The following is a 26,334-nucleotide window of genomic DNA, read 5'->3' as shown; positions in this document are numbered from 1 at the left end:
AAGTCAAAGCATCACTATTTGCTGATGATACGGTAGTGCACATTACTGACCCCCATGTTCCAACAAAGAACTCCCACCCACCTGATAAACACCTTCAGCAAAGCAACTAGATACAAGACTAATTTTAAAAAATCAGTAGGGCTCCTGTATACAAATGAGAAATGGGCTGAGAAAAATATTAAGGAAACTACAACCTTTACAATAGCCACAAATAATATTAAGTATCTTGATGTAACTCTAACCAAGCAAGTGAAAGACTTATATGAAAAACACTTTAATTCTCTGAAAAAAAAATTGAAAATATCAGAAGATGGAAAGATTGCCCATGCTCTAGGAACAGTAGGGTTAACATAGTAAAATGGTCATCTTACCAAAAGCTATCTACAGATTCAATGCAATTCTCATCAAAATCCAACAAAATTATTTACAGTCCTGAAAGATCAATTCCCAACTTCATTGGAAAAACAAAAAACCCAGACTAGCTAAAACAAGCCTGTACAATAAAAGATCTTCTGGAGGAATCTCCATGTTTGATCTCAAGCTGTACTCTAGAGCAACAGTAACAAAAACTGCATAAAAATAGACTGGTTCATCAATGGAATTGAATCGAAGACCCAGAAATAAATCCACATAGCTATGCACATTTTATTTTTTGACAAAGAAGCCAAATCTGTACAATAAAAAAAAAGACAGCATCTTCAACAAATGGTGCTGGTCTAACTGGATGTCCACATGTAGAAAATGCAAATAGATCCATATTTATCACTCTGCACATAGTTAAAGTCTATGTTGATTAAAGACCTCAACACAAAACTAGACACACTAAATCTTTTACAAGAAAAAGTGGGGAAGAGATTTGGACTCATTGATACAGGAGACAACTTCCTGAACAGAATACCAATAGTCCAGGCTCTAAGAGCAATAATTAATAAATGGAATCTCATGAAACTGAAAAGCTTTTGGAAGGCAAAGGACACTGTCAATAGAACAAAATGACAGCCTACACAGTGGGAGAAGATCTTCACCAATCCTACATCTGACAATGGGCTAATATCCAAAATATATAAAGAACTCAGGAAATTAAACACCACCAAACCAAATAACTCAATTTAAAAAATGGGGTGCAGAGCTAAACAGAGGAGTATCAAATGGCTGAGAAACACCTAAAGAAATGCTCAACATCCTTAGTTATCAGGGCAATGCAAATCAAAACGACCCTGAGACACTATCCCACACCTACCAGAATGGCTATTATCAAAAATTCACGAGCATATGCTGGTGAGGATGTGTAAAAATGGTAGCACTCCTTCATTGCTTGTGGACGTGCAAACTTGTACTACCACTTTGGAAATAAAGCTGGTGCTTTTACAAAAATAAATTAAAATAGTGCTACCTCAAGACCCAGCCATACCGCTCCTGGCCATATACCCAAAAGATGCTCCACCACACTACAAGGGCATTTGCTCGGCTATGTTCATAGCAGTTTTATTCATAATATCAGAATCTGGAAATAACCTAAATGTCTCCCAACTGAAGAATGCATAAAGAAACTGTAGTACATTTGCATAATGGTATACGACTCAGCTGTTAAAACAAAGAAATCTTGAAAATTTCAGGCAAATGGATGGAAGTAGAAAAGGTGATCTGAGTGAGGTAATCCAGACCTAGAAAGATACACATGGTATATACTTGCTTGTAAGTGGATATTATCTCAATATAGATGTTGATTTAGGAGCTCATCAAGGAGTCCATCAAGGCTGGTAGATCTGGGCCCTGGGGGGGGCTGCACAAACTGTTACACCAACCAAGGACAATGCATGCAGTAAACCTAGACCACCTGTTCAGATCTAGCCAATGGACAGATCATCCTCCACAGTTGTGGGGAGAGTGGGGACTGCCTCTGACATGAAATCTAGTGTCCCAATTTAATCACTTCTCTTTGGTGGGAGGCACAGTGGGCACACAGAGGAGGGGGAAGCAGGGTATCCAGGTGAGACCGGCTAGGTTTGACCATAGGGTGAGGAAGAAGGTCCCCTTCTGCCACAGGTCTAGTGGAAGGGAATAGGGTGGAAGAGGGAGGGAGGATGGGAAAGGGAAGATACAAGTGAGGGGATAATAATCAGGATGTAACCTGAATAAATTATAATAAATTAAATGTTTTTAAAGGTTGACTGCATCAATAACTAAGTGTGACTTCACTTCCACCTTCACTCGTGTGAATGGCAACATCCCACCTGTTTGTCATTGTCCTGGCCACTCCTCATCTTCCTTACCAGATGAAGACCAGTTTCAGCAAACGAGTAATTGTTCTGCATCATACAGCCAAGGCGCTGGAGTTGTGCCTTTCTGTCTTTTAACTGAACTGTGTGTTTTACCTCTAGAATGAATGACAAATGTTTATCTTCAGCTCATTTCCCAGGAACAGATCTTATATGGCAGGAGAGTCTCCAAGCAAAAATCAGACAAGACAGACAGACTCAAAGTTCTCTTTCTTTGGATAGGGAACCCTGAAGATCACCTATCCAAGAAGCAGCTTCTCAGGCCTTACTTGGGTGCTGGTCGCAGTTGATAGCATCACTAAGCTCATCATCAGGCCATCAGTGGAGTCTAATTCCAGGCTCACAACTCAGGTCGCATACATTTGTTGTCCTTAAGTATCACAAAGACACAGGCACACACCCTTTAAAGATACAAACTTTATCGGTTCGGTTCTCTCACTGGAAGACTCGGCTGTGACTATTCAACATAGCCCTGCCCCTCACCCCCAGCTTTACTATGCTAGATAGGGTATTTCAAGAGCAGATGCAAGTACTGGCTCTATTTCATCCACGTCTTCCACTCTGATCAATAAAAAGATGTATATGGTGCCTGTGTGTCTGGCATTAAAAAAAAAAAAGCAAGCAATGACCTCAGCGAATAACAAACTGTGCTTGAATTTCTTAGTGTGCCTAAGAGGCCCTGGATAAACAAACAGGTTTCAGTTTCTGATGGATTACTGCTGTCCAATTTAATATTTAATATTTTAATATTTAATCCTTAGGCTGTGTGTTCCTTAAGTTGCAGAATATTAAAAAGTGAAGCTATTAAAAGCACTAAGTGTGTTGGTTCAGGAAGGCAGTACAGTCTTCCCTAAGCGGCAGGTGACTCTGGGTGTCTTGGTATATTTGTTTTTGAAAAACAGATTTATTTCTGAAATATTTATTATTAATGCTACCCGGTATTTATATCATACCTGGTCTTCCGTGGAGTACTCTGGCTGAATAACATCGTCTATCTTTATGAACTCCACTGTGAGGCAGAAACCGGGACTGTCTTTTTCCTTCTAACAGATGGATAAAAACCAAGACACCGAGGGATCAACTTTCCATAAGCCACAGAGTGAGTCTGTTGGATGCGCTCACATGAGCTGCTGAAGAGTGTGGTCAGAGTTCTGCGGTACAGTGTCAGAGTCACATCCTCGCACCTTGGGCTCACTGGACCACCTTAACAGCAGAGGGTGTTTGTGTGTGTGGAGGAGCAGGCTGGCATCACTGGCTGAAGTTAGGTCCACTGAGATCCTACTGTGAGCTTTCCAAGCTCTAGGACCGTGTGTTCATTTCCAGACACTGCTGTAAGGACTCATACAAATGTCAGAAGTTCTGAAGCCAAGGTGTCAGTAGGGCTGTGCCCTTCACTTACCTCCCCTTGTGAGGACACTTGTGATGAAATCAGGTCCATCTTGACAAGCTAGGACAACCCCCTCCTCTCAAGTTCTCAGTTTCACTGTTACCAAGGCTGATACTGCCCTGTCAAAATCACACAACCCCAGGCAGAAGTATCTGGAACAGAGGCATGCCATGAAGACATGGAAAATTAAATCAAACCCATTAGCTACAGCCTCATTTGGGGGGAAACAGACGATAATGAGAAATCTGACGGTAAGTCTCAAGAGGTGGTGGGTGGGCTGATGGACCTTCAGCCAAGTGCAGTGTGGGAGGGAGTATCTCTTGGAGGAAATGCTTGTCCAAATTTGGATGTGAGCTGTCCAGCACCCACCCTTGGCCAGGCTCATACATATGTTCAAATACTTGGCCCGTAGCTGGTTGTGTTGTTTGGGAGAGTGGGGCCTAGATGGAGAAAGTGGGGTTCGGGGCCACTGGGTTGGGAGGGGTCACCCAGCATCCTGCTTCCTGTCTGCTGACCAGATATAATGAGCCATGTCACAAGCGCCCACTGACATGTGTTCCCTGCCGTGATGGACCATGAGATTGAACAAGCCCTTCCTTCCTCCCTTAAGTTGCTCCCGTCAGGTGTTCTGTCACAGCAATTAGATGGTTACCTAACACAATGCTGGATACGGCTCTTCTGAAAAGGTGAATGGGAGACAAGCGTATAAGAGGACAACACAGTTCTTGCAAGTTGGCCCAGAGTGTGAAGATGCTCTAGACAGAGTGGTCCAGGCTGTAAGGATGCTCCAGACAGAAAGCACGATATATGCAGAATGGAGTCCAGGTGTCTAATATACTTGGCTTCAGTGTTTGCTTTCAACTGGCCAGCTTTGACTGAGGTACTTTGACTGACAGGTGGAAAAAAACAAGCTACATTAAGTAGCAACAGTAGAAAGCTTGAGACAGAGTGCCTGGGCTTCACATACGCTTGATGTTTTCTGGTGTGTTTAATCCCTCTGGTCTTTAATTCTGAAGTAGTTTAATCTTACAGTTTTCTCATCTGTCAAATGGAGATGATATCTGCAATTATGTTAACGTACCCAATCAAGAAACAATAAATTTTGTTTCCCTTCTGCACTTGGACACTGTGATGTGGCGTCTTGGCCTACTTGAGTTATACTGTGTGACTTTTCCTGGGTAGATACAAACAACGTCTGTGTACCTCAGATCAAGCACTGAGGACAGACGAAAGAAATGATCCCATCCGAGTCTAGCTTGGTCAACCAATGAGTTCTTTGCTATGGGAGAATGGGCTACCCAAAGGCATCTGCATCACCTAAAAGCATGGGAGATGACTATCAAAAGCACAGAAAACTCTGCCTGAGACTCTTCTTTCTCTCAGCAAGTGTTTATTGCTCATTAAACTCCAGAAGGCAGGTTGCAAATCTTGAGTTTCCTGAGTGTGGTGAGCATCTCTCTTCCCTCAAGGAGAGACAGAGGAAAGAGATGCACAAGTTATAACAAAGGCCATAGAGCACGTCATTTATAAACAACAAAAATGTCTCGCTTACAGTCCTGGGTGCAGGGAGTCTAAGGAAAAGATACCAGCAGATCTGGTCTTAAGTAAGAGCTCAGCGTCTGCCTCTCACTATGTCCTCAGAAGGAGGAAGAGAAAACAGACTCCCTCGGGCCTCTTTGTATATGAGCACGAATCAGTAATCACATTTATGAGGGCTCAGCACTTATGACTTATCACTTCCTAAAAGCCTACCCTGCCTGCCAAAGACAATTACATCAGAAATTAGGTCTGGATTGGAGCGATGACTCTGTAGGTAAGGCACTTACCACGCAAACGTCAGGACCTGAGTTCGGATCCACAGCACTCACTTAAGATCCAGATGCTGTAGCACACATCTGTAATCCCTGCGTTCCCATGACATAGATGGAAGGCAGAGACAGGGGAATCCCCAGCTCTTAGAAGCAAATAGCCTGGCATATGCACCAGGAACAATACGAGACCCTTCCTGGAACAAGTTGGAAGGTGAAGACTGACCCTTGGCAATTATAACACGCTGATATGTGGTGTTCCCTCAACCACACACGTGAACACACACACAAAAGAGAGAAGAGAAAATAATGAAAGGAATGGAGGGAAGGAGAAGAATGAGATGGAAAGGGAAGGAGAACAAAGAGGAGAGGGGATGGGAATGGGAGAGAGGAGGAGAAAAGAGGAAAGGGAGGAAGAGGGGTTGCATTTCAATATGTCAATTTTGGTGTCACAAACATTTGAGCCAAAGAATGAAATTTATGTTTTGACCCAAGCCAGGAGACCCCCGTGAGCACAGCCTAGGCTCCAGGGAGCTACCCTATGCTACTTTGAGAACATTACAAGGACTTTTCTAGAATGTTATGTGAGATGCTGAAGATACTTAATGGAGAACAAAACCATGGTTATCACACTCACCCAAAACCTTCAGAGTGTAGAAATTTCCCGTTGTCAGAATGTTGTTTCTCTCTCCTCTTGAAGTAGACATGTATGGTTATCCTTGGGAAGGAACAAATAGCTGCGATTTTGCTTCCTTCTCAGAGCCTTGTTTCTTGGTGTTTCCTCACAGAGCTGACAGTGCCTTGCAGATTAAAAGATGCAGAAGAACCTGGGCTGGATTCGCAGCTAACAGCTGTGCATCCTCAGCTGAGTGATGCAACCTCCATTCACCCACAAGCAACACAAAGTGTTTAAACCAAACTAGATCTGAAACACTGCATTTTTATAGTGAGTTTAGACCACAAGTAGAAACCAGCTACAAAAAGGGCACTTAGTCTTATGCCCAAAGTGAGACTTTGAGGTCTGAAAATGATGGCCTTGAATTTTCTCGGAGACATGTGCACTGGGTGACTTAACTTCCTCAAGTCTCTGCTTCCAGAAAGTATAAATAAAAGTCCCTCTTCGTGGGCTTGCCCCAGAGCTCAGTAGAAGACAACTTACCTAGTGGAGCACCCTTGTCTCAATTTCCAGAACAACAACAACAAAGTGTTTCACTCAAAAGGCCTATAAGAAGATTAAATGATCTGTCACTGCTCATGTAGAGTTTTTTTTTTTAAGGCAAGGGTAGAGGTGGGAGAGTCTGACTGAAGTTCTACCTTCAAATTCCAGACTGCTCTGGATGTATTTTTATTAAGTTTTTATTACTTTTATTTTATTTTTATATTTAATTAGTTACTTGGGAGAGGGTCATGCTGTAGTGCGTGGGTGGAGGTCTGAGAACAACACGTGAGATTTCAACTGTCTCTTCCCACCAGATGGGTTTGAACTCAGGTTGTCAGGCTTGCCGGCAAACATCTTTACCTACTGAGCCATCTTGATGACCCAGTTTTATGGTGTTTAAAATGCCTTGTGTCTATTATTCGACAACCCAGAATAATCTTACAGAACTCTTGACAATCCACAGAGCATCTCAACTGAAGACAGCAGGCTTCTCTCCATTCAACGCTAATTGCTGCTCCTCGGAGGACACAGCTGTGCATTCACCATGATCCCAGGAAAGTCTACCAGATCGCCAAACAGATTCCAACAGAATAAAGTCTATATATATATATATATATTAGTCCTTTTTTATGAACCTGTATAAGTGTGTGCATACGCGTGTTCATGGGTGTGCATATGTGTGAGTGCTGGCTGGTGTGTCAGCACGTGTATGTATGCACATATGGAGGCCAGGAAACATCAGGTGTCTTACTCAATCACTCTCCATTCTTTCTTCTTCTTTCTTTCTTTCTTTCTTTCTTTCTTTCTTTCTTTCTTTCTTTCTTTCTTTCTGAGACAGGGTTTCTCGGTGAACCTGGAGCTCATCCGTTTGGCAAGAACAGCTGGCTGGCAAACCCCAGGGCTGCTGGCATCACAGATCCTGACACATCTGGCTTTTAGTCTCAGATGTGGCGTTCTTAGTCTTGTGAGTCCCTTACGGCTTTTACATTTTCTTTTACACCCCCAGCTTTGTAGTTTAACAATGGTGTGCCTTATTGCAAGCTTTTATATTTAATTCACTGTACTCTGGGATTCTCGAAAGGCTTCCAGACAGGAGTCTTCACGTCCTTCACTTTGGGCTGGTCGATGGCATGCATCCTCTAATAACATGTCCCCGTCACCTGCTATTTCCTCTCTGCAGTTACTCGCACGACTTCAGAATCATCCCACTTTTTCTACATCTCTAGTTTGTTTATGTTTGACTCTCAGTTGTATTTTCTGCAAACTTCTTTAAAATTTTCCCCTCTGCTCTGCTTTTGGAAATAAAAACCCTATCACTGACATTTTTTAATGTCCAGGGGTTGTTTCCAGCCACCTTGAAGCTCGTTTTTTAATATAGTGTCTTTGTCTCATCACAAGGGTTAACATTTTTTTCATATCTCTGTGAAGACCTTCAAGATCTGTGATCATGGGTTAGAAATTTCCTTAACAGTTCCTATTTCCCATAGTTACATTTTACCATGTGTATGTGTGTGTGTGTGTGTGTGTGTGTGTGTGTGTGTGTGTATGTGTGTGTGTGTCTGTCTGTCTGTCTGTCTGTCTGTGCATAAAAGACCCATCTCAAGCATCTGGTTCTCTCAAATACAGAGGCTCTGCAGCCAGAGCTCATCATTCGAGAATGACATCTGTGTGCTTTGCATGTTAAATAAGGCCCCAGAGCCTCCTGGTTAACAACTGAGAAGACGCTGTGCTTTGAATAGGAATGGCCTCCCTGGCCTCATAATTTTGCATGTTTGGTGTCCTTGACAGGGCTTAGGAGGTGGGACCATGTTTCAGTAGGTGTGGCAGGAAGTGTGCCACTGGGGGTGGGCTCTGAGGTTTCAAATGCTCAAGCCAGGTCTATTGCCTTTCTCTTCCTGCTGCCTTCAAATTCAGATGTAGAACTCTCAACTGGCATGTGGTCTGTGTGCCACTATGTGCCCTGCCATGAGGATAATGGACAAAAAAAAATCTCTGAAACTGTAAGCCAGCCCCAATTAAATGCTTTCCTTTTATAAGAGTTGCCGTGGTCATGGTGTCTATCCACAGCATAGAACACTGACTAAGACAGGAGATAAGAAGTTCTTGCTGCTCTGGCATAAGAACTTGACCCCCAGCGTCCTTATAAAGAGCTAAGTGCAGCAGTGTACACCTGTCATCACAGCCAGAGGCAAACAGGGTCACAGGGACCCCTGGAGTTTTCATGGAAGCCAGTCTAGCTGAATCACTGCTCTCCAGTTCCAATAAGAAACGTCTTTAGAATGAGGTACCGGACCAGCAAGATGACTCCATGGAGTAGAGGTGTCTGCTGGTGAACCTGACAACCTGAGTTCAATCAGGGACCTGCATCGTGAGGAAGAGAACTGTCTCCTATAAGTTATCTTTTGACTTCCACACACATCCCTACACACCCAGGTGTGCATAAAATAATAGATAACAATGTAAAAAGTTAATAAGATAATGAGTGGTTGAAGAAGACATCTGACATCAATCTCTGGCCTTCATTGCATTCACACACACACACACACACACACACACACACACACACACACACACACACGCACACATGTATTCATGCACACATACACACACTTTAGCTAGTAGTACTATTGGGGGCTATGGAACATTTTGAGACATGGAGCTTAATGAAGAAGCAAGTTGCTAAGAGAAGAGCCTCTCATGTGTCTTACTCCTGTCCCCTCCCCTCTGTTTTGTTTTCCATGATAAACAGCCTCCACCACAAATTCCTACCCCTATGCTCTGCCTCCACACAGGCCCAGAGTCATGGGGGCACAGGACTGTGGACTGAATACTCTGAAACTATGAACTAAGATAAATCTTTGTTTCTTTGAAGTTTTTCTTCCTCAGGTTCTTTGGTTGCAGCTCTACAAAAGTTGCTAATCTAAAACCCTGGGCCCAGCCATTCTCCTGAGATAAGCCAACTATTGGTATCCGTAGTTACTGATTTCTGTTTCATTCAGGAAGATTGTTCTTGTCTTAAGTTTGAGGGAAAAGACTTAGATCTCACCATTATGGTAGTCTTGCCAGCCAGCACCCTGACACAGTGTAGCCCTTCCTTGTCTCTAGTCTCCTGAGCTGCTTGTTGGCTGTGCTTGTTATTCATGAACACAGGACCAGCCCACTTCCCTTTCTTCAGATCACCCCTCTACCCCCTTCCTGATATCACTGGGTGGCACTGGGTGCTTAGACAGCTACCGATCACCTTACCCTTCTCTTACAAGTGCACCCCAGTGATCACGCCTAAAATGACCCACACATTGTGAGGTTCTAGTACCAGAGCTGCCGCCATATGTTTGGTCTTTGCCCTTACAGGACTGAGATTTTCATTTTCTTCAGCCTGCTGCTTTACTTCCTGTTCTGCAACCATGTATCATGGCTTCAAACTCTGTGGACACGTCTGAGCCACTGCTGCCGTTGTCTCATTCTGTGTTTCCTCCCTTTTCTGTCTCTTGTCCTGTTCGCCCCAGTGCAGCCCATAAGTGCCATTTAAGTGAGAGTCTCCAGGGAGGAGTGGAGATGAATGAAGGTGCCGGGCTGCAATGTTTAACTGAAGTCCAGAGGGGATTCCTTTCAACAACACATTCTCTATGCGTGTGATGTCAGGAAACGCACAGGAACTGGGCTCCACTGATAACGGCTGCCAGTGTGGAGGTTGTCCCAGGCCACTCTGCATCCTGAAGACCTAGGTGACCTCACAGCTCATAGTTCAGAGTCCTCTGTCATTCTCAAAACTCACACTTTTCCTGCACACCTAGGGCAGAGGATGTTTTGTCATTTCTAGCCCTCTCTCCCTCCAGAAAACACAAAGCAAATCCCTTTGAAAGGCTCCTGCCTGTGGCCAGATGCTCAGTGAGGAGGAGAATTTATAGTCGTGTTTCTGAGTGCAACTCTGAGTCTTGGCGGCCAGAATGACTTCCTGCTGCATTGCGGTGTCTATTTGTGTGCTTATTTCTAAAATGAACACAGAAACTAAAGCAGTGTGGCCTTTTCATTATGCCGATCAACAGGAGAGGTGGGGGCAGACCTGTGTCACAATCAGCCAAGATGCCTCAGCAAGAAGGCGCAGAGCATCTTGGGTTTGCTCGTGGTTCCCACAGCCCATAGTGCACGGCCAAGGGTGAAGACGGGACATTCACATCTTTCATCTCATTAATCTGACAGGATGCTATGCTTATCATCTCAATGGGTTTGTGAGGACTTGTCTTCTCCCATTTTTTCAGACGTGACATTAGAGGTCAGATGGCTTCCTTGGAGCATGAGCTGGAAAGGGACCACACCAACTTTCACAATGATGATGGATACTGCCAACTCTGTGTACTACATATAGACTTTGAGATGGGTGGATGGATAGATAAAGAGATGACAAATTATAGATATTAATATCTATACACATATGAGAACACACACATGTAGTCCTCATGTTTATAGATGACACGTATATAAACAACAGATGGTAGATACTATTACATATATGCATATGAGCAAATACACAACCTCTAAACTTCACGATTATTGGTAGATGATATACATCAACACATATACACATATTAGCACATGCACATATACATAAGAGCAGTTACGTATATACACATATGGACATATATGTATATATACATGTGAACACATACATATACACATATGAACAATACATATAAGCTCTCTATTCCATGATTACAGACAGATGTCCTTGTTGCTCCTTTTGAAATGCAGTAACTAAAATTCAGAGAAGTCAAGCAGCATGCCTAAAGCCACACGGCTGAGACACGTCCATCTCTGCCATCCTTCTCCGATCTCTTCATGATGCTTTTGTTAACTCAGGTAAACCTTCCTCACCCTGTATGCACATTTCATCCCGATGTGGAGACATAGAAGGTTTTCCCCAGTCCTTGGGTCATGGTGAATGACGGCCAAGAGAGTGTGGCTGGAGCCCCCTTCAGGGCTCCTATACCTCATGCCAAGTTGTGGTTTCTATTTCCTGCTTCATGGAGTTCAGACATCATAGTGTGAGAAAAGCCAGGCTACATGAAAAGATCATCCAGAGAAAAGCCGAGGCACTCTCCTCAACAGCCCTGGCTGAACCACTCAGCTGGCAGCTGACGCCAGCGACAGTTTCAGTTGACCCTCGGGGAAGACATGGTGGGTGAGATGCTCTCTCAAGTAGCTTCCTGCTCCAGCACCATGCCTGTCACTTGCTGCCACGCCTCCCTGCCATGACAGACTCATCTGTTTGGAACAGTAAACACAAACACACTCTTTCTTCCATAAGTTTCTTTTGGCCATGGTAATTTATCAGCATGACAGAGAGGTAGCCAACACAGAGCACAAGAGCCACCCAGCTGAGCTCAGCCAAGCCACACAACCAGAAGGCTGGAAGCAGCGTTAGTATTTTAAGCAGCAATTGTTGACATACTTTGTTATGAAGTAAAATAAGAAACCAAAATACTGCGTGATACAGTACCTGTGTTGCCTTTCTCTCAGACTAGTGACAACGGCAGTCTCTTTGGGGCAGATGTAGCCTGAATCCTTTAGCTCAAGAAAACATTTGGAATCACGACAATCAAGGAGAACCAGGAAAATGAGAGATTAAAACACACGGGAGCTGTGGCTCACCATTCTGAGAGAGTGAAGCCATAGATGGTCACAAAGGGCAGTTTGGGAGCCTGAGTTAGATGTCTGGCAAACATTCTCATCTGTTGAGCTAAGAGATGTCTTTTCAAGGCTTTGATCCTTGACAACCATACAGTCCCTTGTGAGCATTTTCTTAAGAATATGCTACACAGTACACCTCAGAATCGCGTGTGTATGAGAAGAGACCAACAGAAGCAACCAGCAGAAGAGGATTTGGTGAGTCAGCACATCCGCCCAATGGAAGGTTTCTGCAATGTCCTTGTAGAACCTTCTGCAATGTCCTTCTAAGAGTCTTTATGATTGAAGTGTAATCAAGAGTAAAAATAAAGCTATGTGTGAAACAGTGTAAGTAATCCCTGCTGTTTGTACACATGGCAGTGGTAGCATCGGCATTGTAGATGGTCCTCCAACATAAGTAATGGAAGTGCTGGGGAGACGGTTCAGGCAGGAAAACACCTGCTGTGTAAACATGAGGCCCCAAGTCTGTATGTCAGGCACCCACATAAATAGCTGGGAGAGTGGCAGGTACCCAGTTCAGTGCTGGGGAAGAAGAGATAGGAGGTCCCTTAGGTGCTTGAGCGAGCCAATCTAGTCAGGTGTCCGGTGACATCCATGAGAGATGCTGCCTCAAAAAGTGAAAAGGAGGAGAGCTGGAGAGATGGCTTAGTGGTTAAAACCCTCTGCCCTTACAGAGGACCAGAGTTTGATTCCCTGCATCCACATTAGGATGCTCACAACAGCTTGTAACTGCGGCTCCTAAGAAGCAGATGCTCTCTTCTGGCCTCCAAAGGGACATATACAGGGACATGTAGGCATTCAGACACACACACACACACACACACACACACACACACACACACACACATGTGCGTGCACATGCACACGTTTCTATTGGTCATGTGTTTATTTTTCCTTTATTCCCTCTGATGCTCACTGGGTAACTGAGTATTTTGTTTTGTTTTGCTTTTGTTTTGCTTTTAGTTATGGTTTTTTGCTTTTTATGAGTACAGAACCAAAATGGAAGGAAGAGCCATCATGGTAAATTTAGGTATAGTGTTTTAAATGGCTTGGGAACTTGGGGGTCTTTAAGATTGTTAGGATAACAGCTGTGAGTTCTAAAGTCTCCGTGTGCATGACCACACATCCCCACGGGGCAACCTGTTGGGTGGAGGTCTGCCCCAAAACCCTGGATGGAATGATCCACTGCTCTCAAGCATTTATTTTGTGTTATTTTTGGATGTGTGTGTGTGTGTGTCTGTGTGTGTGTGTGTTGGGGAGGGCGCATGACTATGTGTGCACACCTGTGTGTACATGCATGTGGAGGCCAAAGGCAGATGCCAGAATTCCTGCTCTGTCACTCTCCCACCTTATTCCTTTGAAACGGAGTCTCTCGTTGAGCCTAGATGTAGCCTGAAGCCTGCGTGCCTCAGCTCAGAGTCGAGACTATGGTACCTTATGTTGTCTTCTGCCCCCACAAGCCTCCTCTTTCTGCTGCCCAAGGGCTCGGCTTACAGCCTGCTGCACATCCAGCTGGCTTCTTATGTAGGCGCTGGGGGTCTAACTCAGCTCCACATGAACACACTTCTGCCACTGAGCCGTCTATCCACCCATGAAGCGCATTTTCAGAGCATCGTTTTTTAGCCAGTTCTGGACTATCTCTTGGGACCTCACATACAGGCCGGTTCCCAGTTTTGTTTCTACCTTGTGTATTGAGAAGGGGACCGCAAAATGTCCCAGCAGGGTATATTAACGGCATCCCGGATGCCATAAGCTGAGGCCTGCAAACACACCACTGCCCTATGGTCTATATAATCAGGAAGCAGAAAATGATGTTCCTGCAATTAGAAATGAGATTTGCAGTGGGCGTTGTGTGAACAGCAGACAACAGCCTTTGGCTTTTTCTAACAAGATCAGCCAGTCAGGCTCTTCAAATTGGCTAAATTTATATTGCACACTAAACCCTGTGAATAAATAACAAGGGGATTCTTTTGTGGGCTTGAAAATAATCCATACAAATTCCATCTTAATAACAGTCTGTCTACAGGCTGTCAAAGTGCCAGCGGGCAGGAGTCAGATCAAGGGACAGTGATGGGATTCTGGGTGTAGAGTCAGTAAGATGATATTACACAGGCTGCCTCTCAAAGTGGAATTGATTAGGTAAAAATTTACACCCAGAGCCATCATGCATGTGAGTTTTTCTAGCCTTTCAGTGCCCAAAGTTTAAGGTTCTGTTTCCCCAGAGTCTGGAATATGCCTTGAATTTTTAGTGGGGGCATGCAGAGGGCTGGTGCAGTGGATCAGCATGTGTCTGAAACCCAAACAAATTAAGAGGGATGGCAACCCTGGCAGCCTATTAATATTGATTTGATGCAACATGGACCCCTTTTCACACTAGCTGGGGCAGAGGCAACCTGTAACCTCACATATAACTTTAGGCGTGGTTTGATCAGGAGGCCAACGTGGTCCTAGTTAAGCCCTGCTCTCTGTGAGCTCAACAAATGCAAGCTGATTTACCAGCTAAAACTTGTCCCTCACCCCAGAGTCAGCATGAATGTCACTTCTGTAGTCAGTTCTGGACATCCTCCTGGTCAGGACGGTGACAGGTCTGAGCAGCTGGTGTGCACATTTCCAGGTGAGGTCAAGCAAGGTCACATTCTGCTTTATTATACACCCAGGACTACCTGCCCAGGTGCAGCACTGCTCACAGTAGACTGGGATCTTCCACATCAATCATCAATCAAAATAATCCCCTCACAGGCCAGTCTAAAGAGGCATTTTCTCAGCTTAGATTCTGTTTTCTCAGACAACTGTAGTTTGTGTCAAGGTAACAACAACAAAAAAACCCAAAACCTAGCTAACTCATGCAACAGTGAAATGGAAGGTGAGCACAGGAGAATTCCCCAGAAGGCTGTGGTCTATGTCCTGTCTCAAAACAGGGTATAAGGTTAAGGACTAATGCCCGAAACTGTCCTACAATGTCCACGTGTGAGGAACTGCGTGTGTGTGTACACACACACACACACACACACACACACACACACACCATGGCAAGAGAATGCAGTGCACATAAACAACGGAGTCTCACCCACCGTAAATGAATGAAATTATGTCACTTGAAGGAAAATAGGGGCAACTGGGGCCATCATGAAAGGAAATAAGCTGTACTCAGAGAGCCTAAGAACATGTATCTTCTATCTTGGCAGAACCACTTGTGTGCATGTGGGCGTGTGTGTGTGTGTGTGTGTGTGTGTGTGTGTGTGTGTGTGTGTGTGTGTTTACATCCTAGATAGGAAACTAGAAAAGAGACTGAGGGAGAGGAAAAGTCCACATCAGCCTTCCTAAACCTTGTCCACTCAGATCCCACTTCACCCAGGAACATTTTCTCAAGACCTTGGTCACATAAACATATATTAGGTGTAAAAAGAAGATGCATGCTGATAGTAACTCATTGATATATAGGCTAAGCGTACAAAACAAAAATTTTGAAAAACCAACCAAACTTATTCCAAAGCAAGTATTTAAAATATTGATAATTTTACAATTGATGAATAAGAAGAGCAAATTTGCATACTGAAAAGGATATGTTTGTGTATTATACCTGAAGAATGAAGGCTTGGCCGGTTGGCTGACAGCACAGAGCATAGGTCATGCTCACTGGTCTTCAGAGCTGACCAGTATTTGACTCTGTTGTCTTTACCCTTCACAGAAATACCTAGAAAAAAGAGAGGTATGCTTAGAGCCATTTCAAAAATGTTGGAAATTTAGCACAACCCCAACCAAAAATCCATTTAATTACCTTTATGATACTGCAGGTAGCAACTGTAACAATTTTAAGAATCAAACATTTTAACACAATGTAACCCAAAATATAAACTGCTTTGATGTCTACACTGCTGAGAAATGATGGTAGAAACCACTAAAAGTCTTTGTTTTCTTTCCTAATTAAATCAATCACACTTACATAAGACCAGAAAACAGCATAAGGTACCATAGTCTTGACTTTGAGCTAAGGCACTGAGGCTGTCTCTGTTGGTGTGGTGTGGTCTGACAGCATGCACCATGCAAGGTAAGACCTGCTGTGGGTTCAGAACCAAAGCTGCAGGGAAGTCATGTGACACAACATGGGGCTCATTAAGGGTTCGACTTAACTTGGTTGTTGTGTTCAGAAACCTGCTGCCTATGTTTCTGCAATTCCACACTCAGGTACCTGATCCTCTAAGGCAGCAGTTCTCAACTTGTGGGTCACAACCCCTTTGGAGGCCAAATGACCCTTTCACAGGGGTCACCTAAGACCATCAGAAAACACACACATTTACATTGCAGTTAGATTCATAACAGTAGCAAAATTCCAGTTATGAAGCAGCATGAGATGACTTTGTGGCTGGGGATCGCCACAACATGAAGAACTGTGTGAAAGGACTGCAGCATTCGGAAGGTCGAGAGCCCCTGCCCTATGGGTTTGCAACCCAGAGTTAAGGGTCTGTGGGAAGAAGCAGAGGAGATAAAGGAGGGGACTGTTGGGAACAAAGATGAAATTCTCCCTTTTCTCTATATAATATTCTCTCTCTCTCTCTCTCTCTCTCTCTCTCTCTCTCTCTCTCTCTCTCTCTCTCTCTCTCTCCCTCTCTCTTCCTCTCTCTGCCTCTCTCTCTCTCTCTGTCTCTGTCTCTCTGACTGTCTGTCTCTGACTGTCTCTGTCTCTCTGTCTGTCTGTCTCTGTCTGTCTCTGTCTCTCTCTCTGTGTGTATTATCTATGTATATATGTATACATATATTCTATATATAACACATATATGTAAAAACTATAATGAGACATCACTTCGTATGATAACTAGAAAATCTACTAATAGGAAGTGGAGAGGTGGCCCATGGTTAGGCTGCTTGTCTAGGAGACTGAAGTTCGGTTTGTTTTACCCCACCTGCATCTGCCTGGTCACAGGCTCCTGTATCTCCAGCTCCAGGGTATCCGCCAGCCTCTGCTGGCCTCCACCAGCATTACAGCCATGCTTACATACTACCCTGCTTACACACACACACACACACACACACACACACACACACACGTAAATAAAAGTAAATTGTTTTTAAAAGCTAATAATAATTTTTTAAAAATCTAAAGCCCACATGAGCAGAAAGGAAGATTTTTCAAAGACAAGCGAGCTTTACCCCATGGTGGCCAAGCGTGTGTCAACTTAGCTGAATATTTTAGCTTCATAAATCACAGAATTTTCAAGCTGAGAGTGAGGGCTATTAATTGATTCATGGACCATGAAGGACCAGGCAGGGGCCATACATCTCTTCATCACAAGGCTGCCGGCGGCTGTGCAGAGAAGCCCTTTAACTTCCTCAGCATCTAATTCAATTAAAGAATTACTAGTTTTGCTGAGCAGGACCCTGCAGATGAGAGCTGAGGCCCATTATCAATCCTGCGAACATGGAAAAGGTCAAGGGTCAGGAGCGCTGACAGGACTATGGGCCCTCTGCAGTCAGCCATGCACAAGGGCCTGGAACAAGCATGGCTCAGACTGGCTGCTGCTGGAAAGAAAATGTCTCCATTTTCAATCAGGGTTTTGAGCTGGTTTTGATGATGTAAATAAAAGCATCTATGGATAACTCAGTAGTTCTTCCATTTCATGCCCTCTCCTCAGTGTTGACATTGAGCCAGAGGTTACTTTTAGAGTTGATAAGATACTATAATAAATGTCAGGTAAATATTGGTTTATAGACACAGCTTTTTGGCAGAAGAAGCAACTCAAAGAAGCAGTCGCCGCTATGAACTAAGAGCTGCCATAATGAGCAGAGAAAAGGCAAGAAGCCTGCGGCTGCCTTGGAGCCACTGGCCAGTGTGGCCTCTCCTCATCTCCCTCCTCTCTCTCCCTCCTTCTCTTTTCATCGCTCCTTCCCTCCCTCCTTCCTTCTCTCCCTCCATCGCTCCCTCTCTCCCCTCCCTCCCTCCATTCCTTGCTGCAGTTGAACTTATGATGGCACTGAGGTTCCACTGAAGTGTTGAGGCATCCCCTTGGCCCTGTCACTTGTAACTAATGCAAGGACAAGAGCTGCACATCCTTCCTGTCTCTGGTCCACAGACCTGTGCTGCCTTGTTCTGGGTCTGGATCCTGCTCATGGCTTACATGCTAGGAGCTAAATATGCTGCCTCACCTAAGCCTCACAGATACTGTCTCCAGGTTCAGAAGATTCCAATCTTCCATTTTTGTTGAAGATAGAACAGTTTGGGAAATAGAAAAGTTTTGACTCCAAGCACTATTTGAAAAAAAAATAAAATAAAATAAAACCCTTGATCTAGCACCCACTGCATTTAGTCATTCAGATTCTCCCCCAAACTTAACATCTTTATTCAGCTTTAATGCACATTTGATTCACCATTTTACTTTATTTTATCTTATGAGTGTGTACATGTATGTATGCAGGTGACCCTGTGAAGGTGTGTGCATGTAGAGAGCAGAGGGCACATCTGTCCTCCTCTAGCGTTCTCAGTCTTATCTGCAGAGGCAGACTCTCCTACTGAATCTGGGGCCTTGCTCATTGGCTAGCCTAGCAGGCCAACAGTTCCCAAGGACCCGCCCCTCTCTGCTGCGTCAGCACTGGGACTTGCTCATAGGCTAGCCTAACAGGCCAACAGTTCCCAAGGACCCAAGGCCTTCTACATAGGTCCTGGGACTTAAAACTCAGATGCTTACACTTGGGTATCATTCTAGTTTACGTCCTATTGCCGTGATAAAACACCATGAGCAAAGGTAATGTGGAGGAAAGGGATTATTTCACTTACAGTTCTATACTATTGAAGGGAAGTTAGGGCAAGAACTTGGAGGCAGGGACTGAAGTAGAGATCACTGAAGAATGCTGCTCATTGGATTTCCCCTAAGGCTTGTGTTCATCTTCCTTTCTTATACTTCCCAGGACCACTTGCCATGAGGTGGCACTTTCCGCAGTGGGTGGGGGGTGGGCAGGGCAGGGCCCTCCCCTCCCACATCAACCTTTATTCAAGAAAACGCACCACAGGCTTGCCCACAGGCCACGCTGATGGAGGCATTTCCTCAGTGGAGGCTCCCTCATATGTATTCATTCAGCAATGACGAGATGGGGTTGGACAGTCTACCAAAGGACTGTATCCCACGGTCCTTTTTTTAAGCTTTCTTAATTTGGTGATTACTTGCTCCAGGTCATACGCTCACATGTTAAAATCTCACAAGGTGCTTCCTGTGGATGAAGAGCTAAAGTGAATGGGGGGGGGGGACTGTAAGGAAAAGCTCCTGCTGCAGGACAGTGTTTTGTGGCTATGACAGGGAAGCTGCGTCATCAGTGTCAACAATAGGCTGGCTAGGTTGTCCTCATGAAAGACACCAGTAGCTGCCATGCCATCCCAGATGAGGGAAATCTAGTGAATCTCTTGGTTTTTATGGCGTTAAGGACTTTCATCATCAAGTACCCACTTGATATCACCTCAGAAACCATAAATTGATATTTACTCCCAAGAATATGACCCCCCCACCCCCTCGATACCATTCCCAAGAAACAGCTTCCAGTCAGTCCTCTTGCATTAGTTCACAGTCCCTGGAATTTCGTTGCTTGGTGGCAGCCTGTGTGGCTTGTGAGGGCATGGTGTTGTTGAGAGAATATCTTGTGAATTGTGTGGATGTGGCGCCCGTCAATAACTGAGAGGTAGGACATCTGGGAGGCAGGAAGAGTCCTGGAAGAGAGCCAGGCATGTGAGCTTGAGCTGGCAAGATGTGAGGAGGCTGACACATGGTACCTGAGCTCAGGTAACCCGCCATGTGGCAGAACACAGATTAGTATATAATGGGTTATTTTAAGTTATGGACAAGTCAGAGAAAAGCCTAGCTATATGGCCTAAGTATTTGTAAATAGTATTTAATGAGTCTTATGAGTCATTATTTTCAGGGATCTATGGGGGTGGGAGGAAAAATCTCTAGCTGACTTCAAATGACTATCCCTAGCAAGTAACTCAAAGCTATAGAGCTTATGGTACCCAGCCTAGCAGGGTTGTTCTCAACAAAGCAATAAGCCCTGTAACCAGCAGAGTTACAAAGGCTATGGGCAGTCAGCTGACACTACAGGATATATCCAGAGAAGCTATGGTTCTTCTCATAGACAGACTCAAAACATAGGATCTCCAGTCAGCTCCTGAGGGCTGTGGTTTCACTGGAGGCTGTGGCGGCATCCAGAGTTTCCAGTCTTCTTATGAACACTGGTCTGCCTACCCTGGCTATGGACAACAGACAGCTCCTAGCAGCACCTCGGGAAGGTACAGTGGCTATTCTCAGAACAGCAGCCATGGACAGGTCCAGAGTGGAGGCCAACAATCTAGCTATGGTGGACAACAACCAAGCTATGGACAGCACTGAAGCTCCTATAACCTGCCTCAGGGTTATAGACAACAGAACCAGAACAACAGTAGCAGGGGAGGTGGTGGAGGGAGTGCTGGAGGCAACCTTGCTCAGTCCTCCATGAGTGACGGTGGCACTGGTGATTGTGGCAATCAGGAACCAGGCCGTGAGGGCTGTGGCAAGTAGTTACAGCCACAGGAATGGTGGCTATACACCCAAAGGTTGTAGAGGTGGCCCTGGAAACAGAAGGTACATGAGCAGAAATGGATGTGGGGTCTTTAATAAATTTGGTACCGGTTGGGATCAAAGATCATGTCACGATTCCAAACAGGATAATTCAGACAACACCATCTTTGTGCAAGGCCTGGGCAAGAATGTGACAACTAAATCTGGACGATTAGTTCAAGATGCAGAAGAAAATCGGACAGCCTATGATTGATATGTAGACAGACAGGGAGACCTGGCAAGCTGGAGGGTGAGGCAATAGTCTCATTTGATGACCCACCTTCCGCTAAAGCAGCTCTCAACCTGTTTGAAGGTGAAGAATTCTCTGGGAGTCCTATTAAGGTTTCACTTGCTGCTTACCAGGAAGACTTCAACTGAGGTGTTGACAATAGTCATGGGGGCAGAGCAGAAAGGGACAACCTGTGGGCTGTGGAGGCCCCTGAGGAGGTGACAGTGGTGCTGGTGTCCAGGGAGGGTATCCCAAAGAAGGTGGCAGACAACAAGGCCCGGGGATGTCCTAATCCTACGTGTGAGAACATCAACTTCTTTTAGATAAATGAATGCAATTTGTGGGAGGCCCCTGAACCAAATGGCCCAGGAAGGGACCAGGATGATCTCATGGTGGGGTGTGAGGGGGGTAACTATGAAGATGATCAGTGTGGCAGAGGAGGATAGTATCTAGGCAGCTACTAGGGCTGATTCAGGGACCATGAGGTCTTCTAATGGGGCTGAGGTGGTGGGGACAGAGATGGTTTTGGCCCTGGCGAGATGAACTCCAGGGGTGAGCACAGACAAACAGCAAGGAGAGGACATGGCTCCTTAAGAACTGACGAATCAACACAGAGTAAATAGATGGAGAGAGAATGAGTCTGGTGATGTTACTTCAGCCCAGAATCACATCATGCTGGTGGCTCCATCCAGCCCTTGACTCATCAAATGTGGGACCCAATAGATCCTTTTTATCCAGCCAACAGTGGATTGTATGCTGGCCCTCCTGTGACCCCAGGGCCTGTGTGAAGCTGTTAAGAGCAAACTGATCTTTCTCTTGTAACTTGGAGCTCTTTGTCATGTGAACAGTTTCGTGGTGGTGCTGAAGTGAACCCTCCCAGAAAGTACTGTCGTATCCCATGTTTCCCATCCTGGGAAGAAAAATCCAGACGAAGAAACCCTGCCTTCACCAGGACCACACGTAGCTCTCTAATTGAACTCTATGGGGTCACAGGCTGCTTCAACTCCACATGCAGACCTTTTGGTGGCTAATTCCATATATAACAGTCTAGCCTGGCTGCCCTCCCAGCAGCCTGCCCAGTGGTAACTGCTATCAGAGATTCTGTAGTCAGGCCGACTCACCTCCATAGCATTTGTAAGCTAATCCCTTAAATGGAACTCAGCAGCTTATGTTTATCGGAAAGCTCTTTTTGATGGAGGTTTGCATAATATCCAACAGTATTAGTAAGAAAAAAACTCCCTTCAGTAATCAGTTCAGCAGGGACACTGTTTATTTTTGCTCCTTTCTATAGCTCAGGAATCCAACGTGGAATTCCAGAGAAAGCTACCCTCGGCTTATGATTTAACACTCACCAACAACTGCAGAGGTTTGCAAGTCTGAGGACTGAAAAAAATCATCCCTCTAGCTCAATTCTTTCAGTAAGAGGGAACAGGAAATTACTCCAGGGAAGAGGGTCCTTTTATCTCTCAGCTGTAGATGCATTCAGAATGAAGGGATTAAGGAGGTCAGAGCATAGTCCTCCCCTGACTAAATGGGGTTGATTTATTGCTTGGCGCCTTTATAATTCTTTCCTAAGTAAAGGCATACAATAGTATTTAACAGCTTGGGTTTGGAATTCCCCAAGCATGAATCCAAAATGTGCCAACATCTCTCAGATGCACAAGCCTGTGGGAAATGGTACTGAGCCATTTTGAGCCTCAAACTCCTCTTCTATGAAACGGTTTGAGAATGAACCTCCCTGGATGGGGTTTTTGGGGACTGTACAGGATAATGAATCAAATACACTTGCTTCTTGGGGCCTCATCCATGCTTCTTTTGAATAGTATGCTATTTTTATTTCTTCTTATCCTCCATAGAATGGTGGCCATCAGAGCCTGCCATCTCCCTCCAAGAAGGCAGGTTCAAAGTCTGGTCCCAAAACTCAGGCAGCCAAGAGACAAACAGCCTTGCTAGAAGTGACTCAGGCTGACTGATGGTGGACCAAGGAGCTCAGGTGTCCTTCCTGAGGGATGGACATTTCAGAACCTCATGGCGTTGTGACCTTTTAAGTTCCAGGAAGTTCTGCCTAGGAGGTGTTGACTCTGCGTGGTGTAGATTTTGGGGAGCATTTTCCTACTTCCTCTGCTCCCTTCCTTTGTTCCGAGCAAGTGTTAGAAGATGACACCACCCAACTTTCCATTCTGTCTTTGTTTCATCCTGCCATGCCTACTCCATGGTGCCCATGTACTCTAAAGGCCAGGGCTTCTGCCATGGTCATTCAGGCAATGAATTTTATCACCTTTTAGAGGAAAGGATGCAACAAAGCTGTGGTATGGGATGGAGTTACCTCCAGGAAGATGTTTTTCTCTCTCCTCATCAGGGAAGACACCTCCCTCATGAGCTCCTCCCGACATAGGCAGGCAGCCACTGTTAACACAGTTTGTTACAGGGAGGCTAATGGACATACTGAAACAAGACACCTGCGTTAGAGAACTTAGTCCAAGGCAGAACCCAGTTGGAGAAGCCACAATACTCTGTGTGTTTATAGACCTGGGAGATAGTGGCCACACAAGTGAGGCTTTCCTCAGAAAGCATCCGGAAACAGGATTAAGCCTGCTTAAAGTGGAGACATTTAGGGGATCGTTAATATAAAAGAGGATTTAAATTTTTTCATTTATTCTTCTCTCATATAGTTTATCCCAACCATCCTTTCCGCTCCTCCTCTCCTCCCTGTCCCACTGCCCAACCTCTCCTCACCAACAATCCACTTCTCAAAAAAAAAAAAAAAAAAAAAAAAGCAGGCCTCCTGTTAACCAGTGCACAGGAAAGCCCTGACCTCCATGTAAAATGGAGGACTCCCTTTGTCCATGAGGCTTCCTCTTCTCTGCCCAGGATCCTAGACCCCCACATCCTCTACTTGAAGAATATCACAGGCCAGGCGTGGTGGCTCACACCTTTAATCCCAGCACTCGGGAGGCAGAGGCAGGCGGATCACTGTGAGTTCAAGGCCAGCCTGGTCTACAAAGTGAGTCCAGGACAGTCAAGGCTACACAGAGAAACCCTGTCTCGAAAAACAAAATAAATAAATAAATAAATAAAATAAAGAAGGAAAGAAAGAAAGAAAGAAAGAAAGAAAGAAAGAAAGAGAAAGAAAGATAGTTCTTGGGCAAATTACAGGTCCAACTCCCTTTCTCTTTCTCTAGAGAAGAACCCTTTCGGGAAGCACCTGGGATCCCGTACCTTAGCCCTCCAGCCAGTGACTTTTGCCCACCATGGAACTTCCTACCTCCTCCCCAAAGTTCTATATAGCTCTCTTTCACCCTGAATAAAGCCAATCTACCACCCTAAAGGTGATCCTGCAGTGTCATCATTTCCATCTGACGGGGCAGGGAGGGCACAGCCTCCCGGAGATACCAATCAAACATGTCATATCAAGTAGCAGTAAGATTAGACACCCCCCCCCCCCGTTAAGGCTGGACAAATCAGCCCAGTATGAGGAAAAGGGTCCCTAAAGCAAGCAACGGAGTCAGACAGCCCCTTCTCCCCACTGCCCCCAACCCCACCACGACTACCCCACCCACTGATAAGAGTTCTACAAGATCAAGCTACACAACTGTAACATATATGCAAAGGGCTTTCTGATCCTCGGTTCAGTCTCTGTGAGCTCCTATGAACTCCTATGAGCTCACAGTGATGATTCCGTGGGTTTTCTTGTGGTGTCCTTGACCCCTCTGTCTTCTACCCTCTTAAAATTTGATTCATCACATGGCAGCTTCTTTTTATTCCTCGTGTATTTATTCATTCAAAAATATTTATGCAAGATATACTTTGTATTTATAATTAAATAGTGGCACAGGTTCTTGCTGGTGGCTACTGGGTGCCTACGCTATGCCAGCCATTGTTCAAAGTGCTTCTATTTATTCCATTGTAGTACACCTGGAAACAATGCATTGTCACTGCATTCATTGCACAGATATGAAAACTAAGGCTGCCCAAGTGAGTGGCAAAACCAAGTTTCCAAACCAAGCAAACTGGATTATATTAAAGAAAAACAAGTGTCCAGACAGCTTGTTTGTTACCAACATGGAGAAATGGGTGGAAAACTGCCCATCTGAAGGTCAACCTTCTGCTGTAGCTCTCCTTTCATAAGGATTCAAATGATATGGAGAAGTCACACAAGGCCACCCCCACCCTCACCCCCACCCCACCCCCACCCACCCCCCCCACCCCTCACCCCCACCCCACCCCCACCCTTACCCCCGCCCCACCCCCACCCTTACCCCACCCCCACCCTCACCCCCACCCTCACCCCCACCCTCACCTTCACCCCCACCCCACCCCCACCCTCACCCCCACCCCCACCCCCGAGAATTTATACCCGGTTCATGGTTGCTAGGGAAAACAAAGATTTTCTTTCCTGGTGTAGCCACTGATAACTTGTCCATAGGCTTCACCCATCCTCCTGTAAGTAGCCATAATTAAAACCATGGGGATACTAAAAAAGGCATGACAGTAGATGGATGACAGGCTGGGCACAGAAGAAAAATCAGCAGAGGTGGGAGGGGACAAAGGAGGGTAATGGTGTGTGTGTGTGAGCACAACACGTTATATGAATGTGTGAGATTAATGAAACCCATTCTTACATGTAGCTACTATTTCCTAATAGAAACCAAATGTTTTTAAATAAATGTAGGAGGCTGGCAAAATGTCTGTGCAGGTCAAAGTTCTTGCCACATGAGCCTGATGAGGAGATCTCCATCCCTCGAAGCCAGAAATCTGGCCCTGGACATCCATGTGCCTTGGCATGCACACTCTCACAGCAAACACATTCAAATAAATGAAGCTGAGTTGTTTAATGAGGCCAATTGGTGGGCATAATCATCCTGCAGTAATCAATTATTGACTGCAGGAAATTTCATTCACAAACTGGGTGAGGAACCCAGCTGGGCTATATAGACTGGTCTTTGGAAGATTGTTTCACAATCCAAAACTCATTGTATACCTGTGGCAATGAGGCTCTTAGCTCTGCTCACAATTTCCCAGCAACCTTCATAGCAGAGCAGACCTGAAACAGCCTGGTTCACAGCTATACACCATCTCCCCACCATGATGGCATCCGCTGTGAGATGCTCACCAAACCCTCACCAGTGCTATATCCAGAATTGTGAACTAGACAGGACCCTTGTCTTTGTAAAGTATCCAGCTTCTGGCATTGCATAATGTTTACAAAGTTGA

The 26,334-nt window shown here is 45.1% G+C and overlaps 1 pseudogene; it reads left to right on the top strand.

Annotated features, from left to right (window-relative positions):
• The first annotated feature begins 3,902 nt into the window (after positions 1–3,902).
• On the top strand, positions 3,903–21,743 carry LOC127192043 (RNA-binding protein FUS-like; annotated as a pseudogene).
• Positions 21,744–26,334: the final 4,591 nt, after the last annotated feature.

Source organism: Acomys russatus, chromosome 7 (assembly GCF_903995435.1).
Source record: "Acomys russatus chromosome 7, mAcoRus1.1, whole genome shotgun sequence".
In the NCBI taxonomy this organism is placed as follows: domain Eukaryota; kingdom Metazoa; phylum Chordata; class Mammalia; order Rodentia; family Muridae; genus Acomys; species Acomys russatus.
Note: the sequence above shows the minus strand (reverse complement) of the source record. Positions and strands in the feature narration are given on the sequence as shown.